Below are 14,988 nucleotides of genomic sequence, written 5' to 3' on the forward strand. Positions count from 1 at the left end.
GTTACATTTCAGGTTCAGTGACCATTGTTCAGAACTGGGTCTTCCTGTTGAGTTTTCCTATCAATTTCTGTTTTTGTTTGATTTTCAGCACCCACAGTTCTTTGTTTTTATGTTTATGTTGAGAATCATCTTGACAGAGGCAAGTTGATCTCCTTGGCCTAAACTCCCAAACACCATTGGGGGTGTTGAAGGGTCTGGCCATCTCAGAAGTATCCTGAATGGAAAGTGCAGAGGGATCTGTGTGTGATTCTATCTACAACTGAGTGCATCCCGGCACTGCCTGTCTACTTTCAAGAAGGGGGCACCTGGATTGGACCAATAGATAGAATCAAAGACTGAGCATGTATCCAACAGCCCCTGAGGATGCTGGAAATTCTCTACAACAATTGGCAACCTGTCAAAAAAGGTTAGACAGAAGTTTGCATGCAGCTGGTTTGGAGCAATAAGGTACATTCTGTCCTATTTCCCTATCTGCCACTTCTGCTCCTTGCTGTGCAGTACCATTTCTTCTGCCAATTTGTAATCAGACTCCACCATCTCTTGATGGTAACAGGAGACAAACTAGTTGATGCATCCAGGATCTTAATCTGCATGTCCAAATATTACTCCTGTTTGTTGTCCCATCAAGGTCCTCACCTCTACGGATGTATTTCTATGTCATCTTGCCTTCTGGCAAATGAGTCATCCTCTACCTCTGATGGCATGCAGCCAATCATGCTCATTGACTCATTATCTCCTGATGCTAACAAACATTATCCTCCAAATGCATCACTCAAAGTATCAGCAGCTTGCTCATCAAGGCAAATAAAAAATAGGAGGATATACTGGAAGTTACAAAATGTCATCAGGCAGGAAGACACAATCACTGTTTTCAGTGACATTGGAAGCTGCAGGTCTCCCAGTGTCAATCCTATTATGTAGAGAACTACCTCTTTTAGGTTTCAATCGATGCAAGTGTCTGTCCCCTGGCAGCTCTGCTCTGCTCCCTTCTATTGTGTGGTACCTTGTCCTGCAAGATAGAAGTCAGTGAATATGCTGCATTTATTTGGGTAATATAACTGTCATAGCTGAATTGTCTAAGATATTGAAGCAATGAAGTGGGTGGTGCAGCTGGTAGCAGTGCTAGATTTATGAAGGTGAAGTGGACTATCTGAAGGTTAGCCATGAGTCTCAGTAACAGGGAATGCCGGCAGGTGAGTGATGAAGAAGTGGTGCGCTGGCCAGCATGTCAGGCCGGCATTGTTGTGTGTCGGAGATGACGTGTGATGATGAATTCTCTGGCCTTGACCACCTGCATGAAGTAATTAGATTTTCTATGGTATTGCTATCAGGGGCTTGGGTCCAAACTCTTGAGTTGACTTTTCTGCCTGTACACAATTCTTTCTGTCTTTGGAGGCCATGGGACCATGATCGCTTTCCTCCTATAATCACTTATGTTTCTAGCCTGGATCCCTCTATGCACACACTCATTTCAATTGGAATATTTTTTTCTACCTTCTCTTTACAGAAGCTTGCCTAAGAAAATAAATGCTGCATGTACAAACAATGTGATCAGTAAACACTGTTGCAGGAGCCTCCTACTGAATGTAGAATGTGTCAGTAGTACAGATTTGGTTCCACTGAGCTACGATTTGGCATTTATTCTGTCATAGTTATGATGAGCAAAAGTCGTATCACAAGAAATTTCCTCATGATAATGTTACATTGTCAATTATGGTATTGAAAGCATTCATAAACAAATGTATAGCCAAAATGAAGATGAAATATAATCAATTGATTGTCACACCTGCTAGGCACTGTTATCACTTATAGGTTACTTGATCACCCTAAAATGCCACTGGCTGGAAAGCCAGCCAAAATGTTGATATTAAATGCAGAAATGTCCTAGCCATTTAATAAATGTGTACAGTATTTCAGTGACATCTCAAATGGGGACATGTAAAATCTATGCTGACTTATTTACTTTCATCATTAGCTCTTTGTCCTACTCTCTAATTAAAATCAATCATTAGGATCTATTCAGTAGTCTTACTGTCTCAAGATTGTCTCTTGTAGGTCTATTCTGCTTATCCATTAATGGCTCTCTATCTGTATGTAGCCATGATCCACTAGAGGCCAGCATGAAGAGGCATCCCCTGCAATTCACTGCTATTTTGTGCAACTGTTGTTCTTCCCTTCACCTTCCCTTCAGCTGCTTTCTAACCTGGCCTGTCTTTTTCCTGATTTTTCACTTTTTGTTGTCACCAATTCCAGACCCTCACCATGCCTTTTCCATTGATTGTACTTCCTCAATTTCCATTGTTTTCACTTTAGCCAGAAGTCCATAAATAGATGGGATTACAATTTATTTCTTGCAGACAAATTCATTAGTCCTTCATTCTGTCCAGATGATTCTAAAACCCCTCTGTCAGAGCCACATTTTAAAAGCTGTTAGCCTGTTCTCATCACATTTATTGGCACCCAACTTTCACAACCATACAGCAAAATGTTCCATCCAGAGATTTTACGAGTCGCTTTTTCAAATGCAGTGCAATGTTGGATGCCCTCCATATGTCATTTAGCAGATGAGTTTTAGAGTCAGCAAATTGTTTGCCTTTTCTTGATTTCCGCTATCCCTATTTGGGATTACTGTTGATCCCAAAAAATGAAAATGTTCTGTTAATAATGGTTACAGACTGAATACCGTATTTTTATGAGTTGTTGTTAACTATGTTGTATTCTGAATTCTCAACTCAAACTTCACATTTTGTATTTTCAGCTCTTCAACAATTAGGGATAATTTGCATTTGTCTTTGGTTATTGTGGTGGTATCAGCAGCATATCTGATATTTCAGTTGTTATGACCACCAATACTGGTTTCAAGATGTTCTGGGAAAGCAGAGCTGAAACCTCCCTGGCCTTGGAAAGTATTGTAAAAGCAAATGTCCTTCTGACTCCTTTGCCAAAACAGGTAGCTCTTGTTTCCAATTGTCTGCATCAGATCTTTTGCCTATATATATATATATATATATACACACACACACACACAAATCTCTGAATGACACAGGTTGATTGATCAGTACTTACTGTGTTCCTTAGTACTGCATGGTGGATCTGATCAGAAGTCTTTCCATAGTGTATGAACTGTACCCACAATTCCTTGTCATTTTGTTTTATGTCTTTTATGTTGTACAACACTGGAATTTAATGAAAAAGGACTAATTAATAATCTTGTTGCAAACGAACTTTTATGGATGAATGACAACAATGATAGATATTTACATCATGTTTGAACATAATGTAGTTCATTCGAAGAAAGGGTGTCAAAATTGAATAAGGGAAATTTGTCAAAATTGAATAAGGGAAATTATGAAGGCATGAGGCACAAATTGGCTAAGTTGGACTAGGAAAATACATTAAAAAGCATGACTGTACATAAGCAGTTTTTTTAATTCACTTATGGGACTTGGAGGTTGCTGGTTGAACCATCATTCATTGCTTAGTTGCCCATGAGAATATTGTTGTGAGCTGCTTTCTTGAACTGTTGCAGTCCATACGCTGTACATAGAGCCACAATGCCAGTAGATAGGGATACAAAGTTAAAAATCACACAGCACCAGGTTATAGTCCAACAGGTTTAATTGGAAGCACACGAGCTTTCAGAGCGTCGCTCCTTCATCAGGTGGTAGTCCAACAGGTTTAATTGGAAGCACACGAGCTTTCAGAGCATCGCTCCTTCATCAGGTGGTAGTCCTGGTGTTGTGTGATTTTTAACTTTATACACCCCAGTCCAACACCGGCATCTCCAAATCACGAGTACATAGGGAATTCAGGATTTTGATCCAGCAACAATGAAGGAATGGTGATGTATTTCCAAGTCAGGATGGTGAGTGGCTTGGGGGAGATCCTGCAGATGGTGGTGTCCCCATTCTTCTGCTGCCCTTTGCCTTTCTAGATAACAGTGGTCAAAGGTTTGGAAGGTGTGTCTAAGAATCTTTGGTACATACTGCTGCTACTGAATGTCAGTGATGGAGTGACTGAATGTTAAGCAGTGTTGTGCCAATCAAGTGGGATCTTTTGTCCTGAATGGTATAAAGCTTCTTGAGTGTTATTGGAGCTGCACTCATCCAGGCAAGTAGGGAATATTCCATCACACCCCTGATTTTAGCCTTGTAGATGGTGGCAAACTTTGTAGAATCCAGCGGTGAGTTACTTGCTGCTGTACTCCTAGCCTCTGACCTGCTTTGTAGCCATTGTATTTATATTGGAAGTCCAATTCAATTTCTGGTCAATAGGATATGCAGGATGCTTATAGTGGGGCATTCAATGATGATAACACTATTAAATCTAAAGGGGTAATGATTAGATTGTCTCTCATTGGAGATGGTCATTGACTGGCATTTGTGTAGCTTGAATGCTGCTTACTATTGGTTGTGGGAACACTTAGCTCTGACAAACACTTGCCGCTTATGCTATTTGGCACAAAATTAGTTCTGTTTTGTAGCTTTGCGTTTGACCCCATAATTTTGTTTATGGGTAGTGCTACTCCTGACATGCCCTTGTGCACTCTACTGAACGAGGGTTGATTCTCTGGCTTGATGGTATAGATAGCATATGATATGCCAGACAATGAGGTTGCAGTTTATGTTGAAGTACAATTTTGGTGCTGCTGATGGCCCACAATACCTAATTTTACCCAGTTTTAAGTTGCTAGCAGGGTTCAAAGTCTGGCTAGTTTTTAAAGAACTATTACACGAGCTACAGTGACTCTACATTCCTTCAAAAAGGTGCAAATACTTCCAAAAAAGGTCAATCTTGGCTAACAAAGTTAAAAATCATACAATACCAGGTTATAGTCCTACAGGTTTATTTGAAAGTACAAGCTTTTGCAGCACTGCTCCTAGTGCTTTTAAATAAATCTGTTGAACTGTAACCTGGTGTTGTGTGATTTTTAACTTTGTCCATCCCAGTCCAACACCAGCACCTCCACATCATGGCTAACAAAAGCAGGTCAGGATTGTAAACAGAAATGGGAGTTGCTGGAAAATCTCGGCAGGTCTGGCAGTGTCTGTGCAGAGAAATCAGAGTTAATATTTCAGTTCCACCGATCCTTCCTCAGAAGTAACCAGTTCTGAGGAAGGGTCACTGGACCCGAAACATCAACTCTGATTTTTCTCTACAGACACTGCCAGACCTGCTGAGCTTTTCCAGCAATTTTAATTTTTGTTTCTGATTTCCAGTATTTGCAGTTCTTTTGAGTTTTATTAAATTCAAGATTGTATCAGATTAAAAGGAAGGCCTAAGAAGTTGTCAGAAATCGTAGTAATTGTGAGGTTTGGGAGTTTATATTATACAACAATGGAGGACTGAGAAACAGGGGAGCATACAACTGAATACAATCAATCAACAACATGAAAATGGACTGTAAAGCCTCTGTAGGTACACAGAAAATAGTTGGATAAATGTGAGTCCATTACAGTCAGTCAAGAGAATTCACAATGGGGAATAGAGAAATGCCACAGGAAATGAATTACTACTTTGTTTTCACTGAGGAAAATACCAGAAATCTCCAAAAACCTTGAGACCTAATTGGTTAGGGAGAATAAAGACTTAAAATTAGTATCAGTTTGAAGATTGTTCTGGATAAATTAATGGATCTAAAAATTGATAAATCCCATGGCCTAATGGTCTACATCCCAAAGTATTCAAGTAGGTAGTTACAGAGATAGTCAATTTATTGATGATTATTTTCTAAAATTCTACAGACTCTGACATGATTCTGTGGATTGGACAGTGGCAAACATCACCCCACTATTTATGAAGGCAGCAATTCAGAAAACCAGGAACTACAGACATATTGGCCTTACATCAGTAGCATGGAAGATGATAGAATCTATTATAAGGAATGGGATAAACAGACACCTGATTGATAATGAACTGATTGCGAATTGTCAGAGTGGATTTTTTAATGGGAAATCATGTTTGATAAACTTATTGGAGGCTTTGACAATGTTACAAACAAACATGATAAAGCAGATTGATGGATCTAATAGACCTAAATCTTCAGAAGACTTTTGATAAAGTTTCCACAGGAGGCTGGTTGAAAAATTAAAGCGAGTACGATAGGAGATAATGTATTTGCATGCATTAATGAATAGCTAACAGACTGAAAACAGAGTGTAGGAATAAATGTAGGTTCCAATTTATTATTAAGGGGGATACCACTTAGGTCCAAGATGAAGAGTAATTTCTTTACTCAAGATCGTTGTGAATATTTGGAATTGTCTACCAATGAGGGGTGTGGAAGCTCAGTCTTTGAATTTAAGATAAAGATTGATACATTTCCGATGACCAATGGGTTATTGGTTTGTGGATGGATTAGTAAAATACTTGAAGTATTTGATCAGCCATGATCTTATTCAATGGTGGGCAAGTTGACAAGCTGAATAGCCTAGTCCTATGTCATTTGACGTCTCTTTGCCTAAGGTGAAACTGTATTGTTCTCTGTCTATTTCTGATATGATGAAGTACGAAAGCCTTTGATAATTTCTTGGATAACTTTGCAGGAATGGCTTATAAGGCTAATTGTTCTATGATTTGAGAATTCTAAGATGTTAACTTAAAGGCTCTATCTTAATTCTCTTTTTAATACTTATCACCTTACAGAATATTTGGAGTTTCCTTACATATTTAGCTTTTCTTGATATTTAATTTCATACCATCTCTTAGCAAACTTAAATGAGTTTAATTACGTATCATATTCCCTTTCTCACCCTCTCCTTATTGTTTATACAGCATATTTTTCCATGTGGCTTTTTTAGATTAAATTTTATTCCCTGCTATGTAACATAAAGGTGTATAATATATTAATATTAGATTAGATTAGATTACTTACAGTATAGAAACAGGCCCTCTGGCCCAACAAGTCCACACCGACCCACAACCCACCCATACCCCTACATTTACCCCTTCACCTAACACTACGGGCAATTTAGCATGGCCAATTCACCTGATCTGCACATCTTTGGACTGTGGGAGGAAACCGGAGCACCCGGAGGAAACCCACGCAGACACGGGGAATATGTGCAAACTCCACACAGTCACTCGCCTGTGTCAGGAATATTATTTTCGGAGTTTAGATTTCAGACAAGTGGTAAATGTGTGTTGGTTATTTTAGTGAGGAGTTTTAAGAAAATAAGGTCAGAGAGTCCTTTCGAACAATGATCTAAAGGATCATTGTGGGATCTGTAAAATGTCAGATCCCACAATTAAACCTGGATTGGTTTGATTTTTTTTGTTTAGTTAACCTAGATTCATCTTGTGGTACAGTGGTAGTGTTCCTGCCCAAGACTAGGATGCCCAGATTCAAGTCACAGCTGGTGTCTAATAACACAGCACGTATCAGACAGCAGGCAACTGCAAATCCAGTGTTGTTAATGGAAAGAAGTTTGTTCTGTTAGGTCTGCAACAGGGAGAGTAAACATGCAAAGCCAATAACTTTGTTTTCAATTTATAGAATCTAGGAGGAGTAAGATATATTGTAACATCAGTTCAGAAGCATGTTTTTCAGTTCAGTAAGAAGACACCAGTGTTGTGTTAGAAGCCAGTTTAGTTTTGTCTCCTAGAAGCAACTTGGGGAATAAGTTAACTTAGCAGGAGCGTTTAGTTTGTGAAACTTCCAAACCAGAAGAGTTTGGTTAGAAATCTGCAGGTTATTAGAACTGAGAGAGTTTAGACTTTCATTTGTGAAAAGTTCATAAACACATCATCAAATCATCTTTGTAGTTCATAGCAAGGAAACAGTTAAGTAGAATTCTAAAGAACTGAGCTTAGGGGAGGGGGTAATATATCTGCAATGGATAGCATCAGGAAACAAGTTGAAACCATTTGGCAGTGTGGTTTGATATCACTAGTGGCTTTTTTTTTAAACTACTTTTGTATAATAAACTCTGTTCTCTTGTAAAGAAAATCTGCAGCCTCACATGAACATGTCTCAGTGACTAACCTATTTTTCTAATCAACCTGTTCAGATATGTTATTTGACACCAGCTGTGACTTGAAACTAGGCATCCTAGTCTAGGGCAGGAACACTACCACTGCACCACAAGATGACCCCAAGTTAACTAGTTAAACAAAAAAAAAATCATACCAAGCCAGGTTTAATTATGGGATCTGACATTTTACAGTCACTTTATTCTAATGTTTTAATGGAACATACTCTCCTGAAAGCTATTGAGCTCTTTAATTATTATCCATTATTGACCTACCTCTTTGACAACCATTTCTTTCCCCCCAATTTATCTTCCTGACCTCCATTTCTTCCATCAAATTTGGCTGTTTTTTTTCTAATCAATTATCTTAGTATTTAGACTACCTATCTCTCTCCAATCATTATCTTAAACATAAGGCAACCATTTTTTCCTTAGGTGTTCTTGCATGATTACTTCTAGTTTGATTTGATTTTCCACTGCCATTAGTGCTTCATCCCTTTTGAACTTCTTGCATTGTGGGTCAGGAAAGATACACTTTGCGTGAAGGAAATAGACAAACAAGTTTAGTAATGAGGAGATGTTGGCAATAATAAAAGATCATAATTCAACCGATGCTATGAGAAAAGACAAATCATTTGGATTAATCATCTGCTGAGATTAAATTGGAAGGGCCAGTAGAATAAAAAAACAAAAACATGATTTTTCAGGGATACTTGAAGAACAATGCAAACTTGATAATAACATGCTGTAAAATTTCAACACTTCTCTTTCACTTGCTCTGCAAATTTACTCATTTTATGTATTTATCTGCAAGTTTCTGCCTGCATTTCCTTTGCTCACAGTATTCTTTAACATATCCCTAATAGTGGGTCTTACCTCTGTATCCATTATTCAAATATTTGAAATCCAATTATTAAGTCCAATTCACCATTTTGTTCATATTCTGTACATCACTACACAGAATTGTATGCTTTTCTTTGAAAAAAAAGGAAAAACCTTGTCTAGGATGTGGGTGTTACTGAGTTGCCCTTAAACTGATTGACTCAACTGGTTTTAAAATGGTCTGGAGCTCCCAGGTAAGGTGCCCCCTTACTAGCTTGCTGTTTCTGGACCAAATGAGGACAGTTAGGGAATATGGCCAGAACCCAATAGTTATCAATACTGTTAAAGCATGGAGGGCAATTCAATACAGGGAAGGCAATATAGGCAAAACATCTGCTTTTACACCTATACTGGGTATGTCGGGTTTTCGACTGGGGATGATAGATTCAGGATGCAAACGTTGGGCAGCTAGGGGTGTGTCTTGCATTGGCAATTTATTTGAGGGAGACACAATGATGTCCTTCAATCAGTTAGCACGGAAATATGAGCTATCTAACAGGGACGTCTTTCATTTTTTTTCAAGTTAGGGATTTTATTCAAGAAAAGACTATACTTTTGATTGATCCCTACAAATTCCACATAGAGAGAGAGGTGCTCAGTGCTAAGAGTACAGTTTCTGTCAGCACTTTATATCATCAATTGGGGGGGGCCCTCAGATGAGTTCGAATGACTCTGCAGTATGTGGGAGAGAGAGCTAGGTATTGAAGTCTCCTTAGAGGCATGGGAAGATATTTGGGAAAATGCAAGAAAGATATCAATTTGCAATAGGACCCATGCTTTACAGTTGAAGATTCTCCACAGGGTCCACTTGGCTCTGGACCGTTTATCAAAATTTAAACCAGGGATATCTTCAACATGTCCCGAGTGCAAGGTCTGTATGGGCACTCTTACCCATTGTCTCTGGTCTTGTGGTAGGTTTCAAACATAATGGAGTGCTGTGGCGGATGCAATGGAGAGGATTTTGCGTGCAAGGGTGGAGAAAAATCCAATTTCTCTTCTTCTGGGCCTGCCCAGTATGTTCCCTGCAAATGCGCATGAAGAAAACATTTTTTGATATCCTCACTTTCTGCATAAGAAAGAATATTTTGCTTGGTTGGGTATCCGAAAACCCCCTGGGCCTGTCGGGTAGGTGGAAGATTGTTATGGAGCATATTCCCTTGGGTTTTCTCACAAGTATGATACACCACAAAATTGAGAATTTTTATAAGACATGGCAGTCCTTTTTGGAATACCTGGACACAGATTTATCTGCCACACTAATGAGGGCTTTTATATAGCTGTAACGATTGTGTTTTACGAGTCCAATACCCAGGGAGGAGGAACTGTGAAGATATGAGTGTCTTGTTTGGCTGAGTTGAGTTATTACTATCTATTAGTTAGTTGTTAGTTATTATTTATTTAGTTAAATAGTTAATTGGGTTTTTTAATTATATATTTTCGGTTTATATTTATACATTTTGGGTTGGTACCTGGGACTTCGATGTTGTGGCTATTACGGAGACATGTGTAGAACAGGGACAGGATTGGCTGTTGCAGGTCCCAGGGTTTAAATGTTTCAGTAGGGTCAGAGGTGGGGGTAAAAGAGGGGGAGGTGTGGCATTGCTTGTCAAAGATAGTATTACAGCTGTGGAAAGTACGATGGATGAAGACTCGCCATCTGAGGTAGTTTGGGCTGAGGTTAGGAATAGGAAAGGTGAGTTCACCCTGTTAGGAGTTTTTTACAGGCCTCCTAATAGTCCTAGAAATGTAGAAGGAAGGCTTGCGAGGATGATTCAAGAGAAGAGTGAAAGTAATAGGGTGGTTGTTATGGGGGACTTTAACTTTCCTGATATTGATTGGGAAAGCTATAGCTCAAGTTCGTTAGATGGGTCAGTGTTTGTCCAATGTGTGCAGGAGGGTTTCCTGACACAATATGTAGATAGGCCAACAAGAGGTGAGGCCATACTGGATTTGGTTCTGGGTAACGAACCAGGCCAGGTGTTAGAATTAGAGGTAGGTGAGCACTTTGGGGACAGTGACCACAATTCGGTGACTTTTGCTCTAGTGATGGAGAGGGATAAGTGTGCACTACAGGGCAAGAGTTATAGCTGGGGGCAGGGAAATTATGATGCGGTGAGGCATGACTTAGGATGTGTGGCTTGGAAAAGTAAGCTTCAAGGCAAGGGCATAATTGATATGTGGAGCTTGTTCAAGGACCAACTATTGAGTGTCCTTGATAAGTATGTACCCGTCAGGCAGGGAGGAAAGGGTCGTGTGAAGGAACCGTGGTTTAATAAGGAATTGGAATCCCTTGTTAAATGGAAGAGGGCGGCCTATGTAAAGATGAGGCGTGAAGGTTCAATTGGGGTGATTGAGAGTTATAAGGTAGCCAGGAAAGACCTGAAGAGAGAGCTAAGAGCAGCAAGGAGGGGACATGAAAGGTCCTTAGTTGGTAGGATTAGGGAAAACCCTAAGGTTTTCTATAGATATGTCAGGAATAAAAGAATGACTAGGGTAGGAATAGGTCCAGTCAAGGATAGTAGTGGAAAGTTGCGTGTGGAGGCTGAAGAGATTGGGGAGACACTGAATGAATACTTTTCGTCAGTATTCACTCAGGAACAGGACATTGTTGTCGATGTGAATACTGAGTCACAATTAAGTAGAATGGATGGCTTTGAGGTATGTAGAGAAGAGGTGTTGGAAATTATGGAAAGGGTGAAAATAGATAAGTCCCCTGGGCCTGATGGCATTTATCCTAGGATTCTCTGGGAAGCAAGGGAGGAGATTGCAGAGCCATTGGCCTTGATTTTTATGTCCTCGTTGTCTACAGGAGTAGTGCCAGAAGATTGGAGGCTAGCAAATGTGGTTCCCTTGTTCATGAAGGGGAGTAGGGATAACCCTAGTAACTATAGGCCGGTGAGTCTCACTTCTGTTGTGGGCAAAATCTTAGAGAGAATTGTAAAGGATAGGATTTATGAACATCTGGATAGGAATAATGTGATCAAGGATAGTCAGCATGGTTTTGTGAAGGGCAGGTCGTGCCTCACAAACCTTATTGAATTCTTTGAGAAGGTGACTAAGGAGGTGGACGAGGGGAAAGCGGTAGATGTGGTGTATATGGATTTTAGTAAGGCGTTTGATAAGGTTCCCCATGGTAGACTACCGCAAAAAATACGGAGGGTATGGCATTGAGGGTGAGTTGGAGGTTTGGATTAGGAGTTGGCTGGCTGGAAGAAGACAGAGGTAGTAGTTGATGGCAAAGGTTCATCTTGGAGTGCCGTCACTAGCAGTGTTCCGCAAGGATCTGTTTTGGGACCATTGCTGTTTGTCATTTTTATAAATGACCTGGAGGAGGGGTTAGAAGGTTGGGTGAGCAAGTTTGCGGATGATACGAAAGTCGGAGGAGTTGTAGACAGTGAGGAAGGATGTGGCGGGTTACAGTGGGATATAGATAAGCTGCAGAACTGGGCAGAAAGGTGGCAAATGGAGTTCAATGTAGCTAAGTGTGAGGTGATTCACTTTGGTAAGAGTAACAAAAAGATGGGGTACTGGGCTAATGGTCAAATACTTGGTAGTGTGGATGAGCAGAGGGATCTTGGTGTCCATGTACACAGATCTTTGAAAGTTGCCACCCAGGTAAATAGTGCGGTGAAGAAGGCATATGGCGTACTGGCTTTTATTGGTAGAGGAATTGAGTTCCGGAGTCCTGAGGTCATGTTGCAGTTGTATAAGACTCTGGTGCTGCCGCATCTGGAGTATTGTGTGCAGTTTTGGTCGCCTTCCTTTTGGAAGGATGTGGAGGCACTGGAACGGGTGCAGAGGAGGTTTACCAGGATGTTGCCTGGTATGGTAGGAAGATCGTATGAGGAAAGGCTGAGGCACTTGGGGTTGTTTTCATTGGAGAAAAGAAGGTTTAGGGGTGACTTGATAGAGGTGTACAAGATGATTAGGGGTTTAGATAGGGTCGACAGTGAGAATCTTTTTCCACGTATGGAGTCAGCTATTACAAGGGGGCATAGCTTTAAATTAAGGGGGTGTAGGTATAGGACAGATGTTAGGGGTAGGTTCTTTACTCAGCGAGTCGTGAGTTCATGGAATGCCCTTCCAGTAGCAGTGGTGGACTCTCCCTCATTATGGGCATTTAAGCGGGCATTGGATAGGCATATGGAGGATAGTGGGCTAGTGTAGGTTAGGTGGGCTTGGGATCGGCGCAACATCGAGGGCCGAAGGACCTGTATTGCGCTGTATTCTTCTATGTTCTATGTTCTATTTGTACATGAGGGCGGGTTGGGTTTTTTTTTACTTTTTTGTGTTCTTTCTTTGTATTGTTTTGAATTGTATTGTTTTGTATTTGTTGTAATATTTTTAAAAATATCTATTTTTTTCAATAATCTTTTTTTAAATGGCCTAGAGAGTCAATCACATTGCTTTGGGCTTGGAATTACATGTAGGCCAGACAAGGTTAGAGATTTAATTTGCATGCAACATTAATTTTAACTACACCTATATTTTATGGTAAGACAGAAAGCAAAATCAACTTTGTTTTCATAATCACTTAATATGCAGAGAATATCATAACCCAATGTTTTAATCACCCCTCCTGTTCAGCATTAGACGGTTGCAAATATTTGAGCCTTGTCTTTGTCTTTTTGCATTGATACATTGGGCACCATTATCATTGACAATGACAATTTCTTTGAAACATCAAGTTAGCTATTTGATTGTTTTGCCATTCACAACTGGAGTGGATTGGATTGCAGGATTTTAATCTGATTTGTTGGTCATGGAATCACTTGTCTCTGTCTATAGCATATTGCTTCTGCATTTTAGTGTTCCTTTAGTCCTACCTTGTATCATTGCTAGGTTGCTATCTCAGTTTTAGATCCTCTCCCTCATATTCTCTCTCCTACATCCATTATTTTACAGGAGTTTGTCCAGAGGAGTTAGAGTGGGACAGGTATCAGCAGATTGGAGAACTGGATTCCTGGTTTGTCAGAAAGCAGGTTTTGGACTGCTGCTGTTATTTCCAACACTTTCAAGGGACTGAATTTCCAGAAATGGCCTTACCAAAGGAAGTTAAGCATGATTCTGGTAGATCCACACTACATGAGTGGAAGGAACTGAGTTCAGGGACTCTTGGAAAAAAAGTATGCCACTGTGCAGAAAATTGCATGAACAGAGATCTGTTTACACAGAAGCTGCTGTCTGCATTGAATTGGCTCAGTACTTGAATGAAAGGAACTGGAAATCTGCCTGAGCTTCGAACCGCTTCATGGGTGAAATGGAGTTAGGCAGGCAGAATGGATTGTCTAGAAAAAAAAATCTGTTATCTATCTTTGTTATACCTGCTATTCCATATGTAATTTATAGCTCACACTGATGATAATTTGTTAATGTTTAATTTATTTTGATTCTGATGTGCATTAACATAAAACATACAAGAAACTAAATGCTGTTTGCTAACTTCTTAACTTGGGGGCTATTCAGTAAATTTGGTTCCTTTGATTTACAGTTACTCACAGGATGTGCAACACTCATTTAGCAAAATGGTAATGCCACTCAAAACAATGGAGGGTATGCTCCAAGTAAAAATGAGAAATTATTTGCACACAGGCCTGTTTACACAGAAACTGCTCCTTAGGGAGAAAAATAAAAATTGGCTTAGTCATTGGAGGAAAGGGATGCAAGATCTGAGCTTGGAAGAACTCCTACCAATAATGTCACATACAGCACTTGTGAGGTGTAGATTGGTGAGGCTATTCTCAAATACATTTGTCCCTCTTGTTTCCCTCACTACCTGCTGAAGGCCCAGCAGATATATCCTTCAGGATTCAGCCAGCTCAATCAGCAATGTTGCTAGAAAGCCACTGTTGGTGGACATTGAAATGTCACAACCCAGTGGCATTCTGTAGGTATCATGATTTCTGCCAGGATACTAGGTTTTCACCTGCATGATGTGCTAAGATTACACATCAGCTGGACCAACGTAGTGGAGGTGTTTGCTATAAATGTCTGAATTTAAATTTAGCACTCACAAAACACTTTTTGCGCAATGACACATGACTCAACAAAGACATCTGTGCCTGGATTAGAGTGGTGCTGGAAAAGCACAGCAGATCAGGAAAGGCTTTTGCCCGAAACGTCAATTTTCCTGCTC

The sequence above is a fragment of the Chiloscyllium plagiosum genome, unplaced genomic scaffold (assembly GCF_037043375.1).
Source record: "Chiloscyllium plagiosum isolate Xiang-an unplaced genomic scaffold, Cpla_swu_hap1 HiC_scaffold_13, whole genome shotgun sequence".
Taxonomy (NCBI): domain Eukaryota; kingdom Metazoa; phylum Chordata; class Chondrichthyes; order Orectolobiformes; family Hemiscylliidae; genus Chiloscyllium; species Chiloscyllium plagiosum.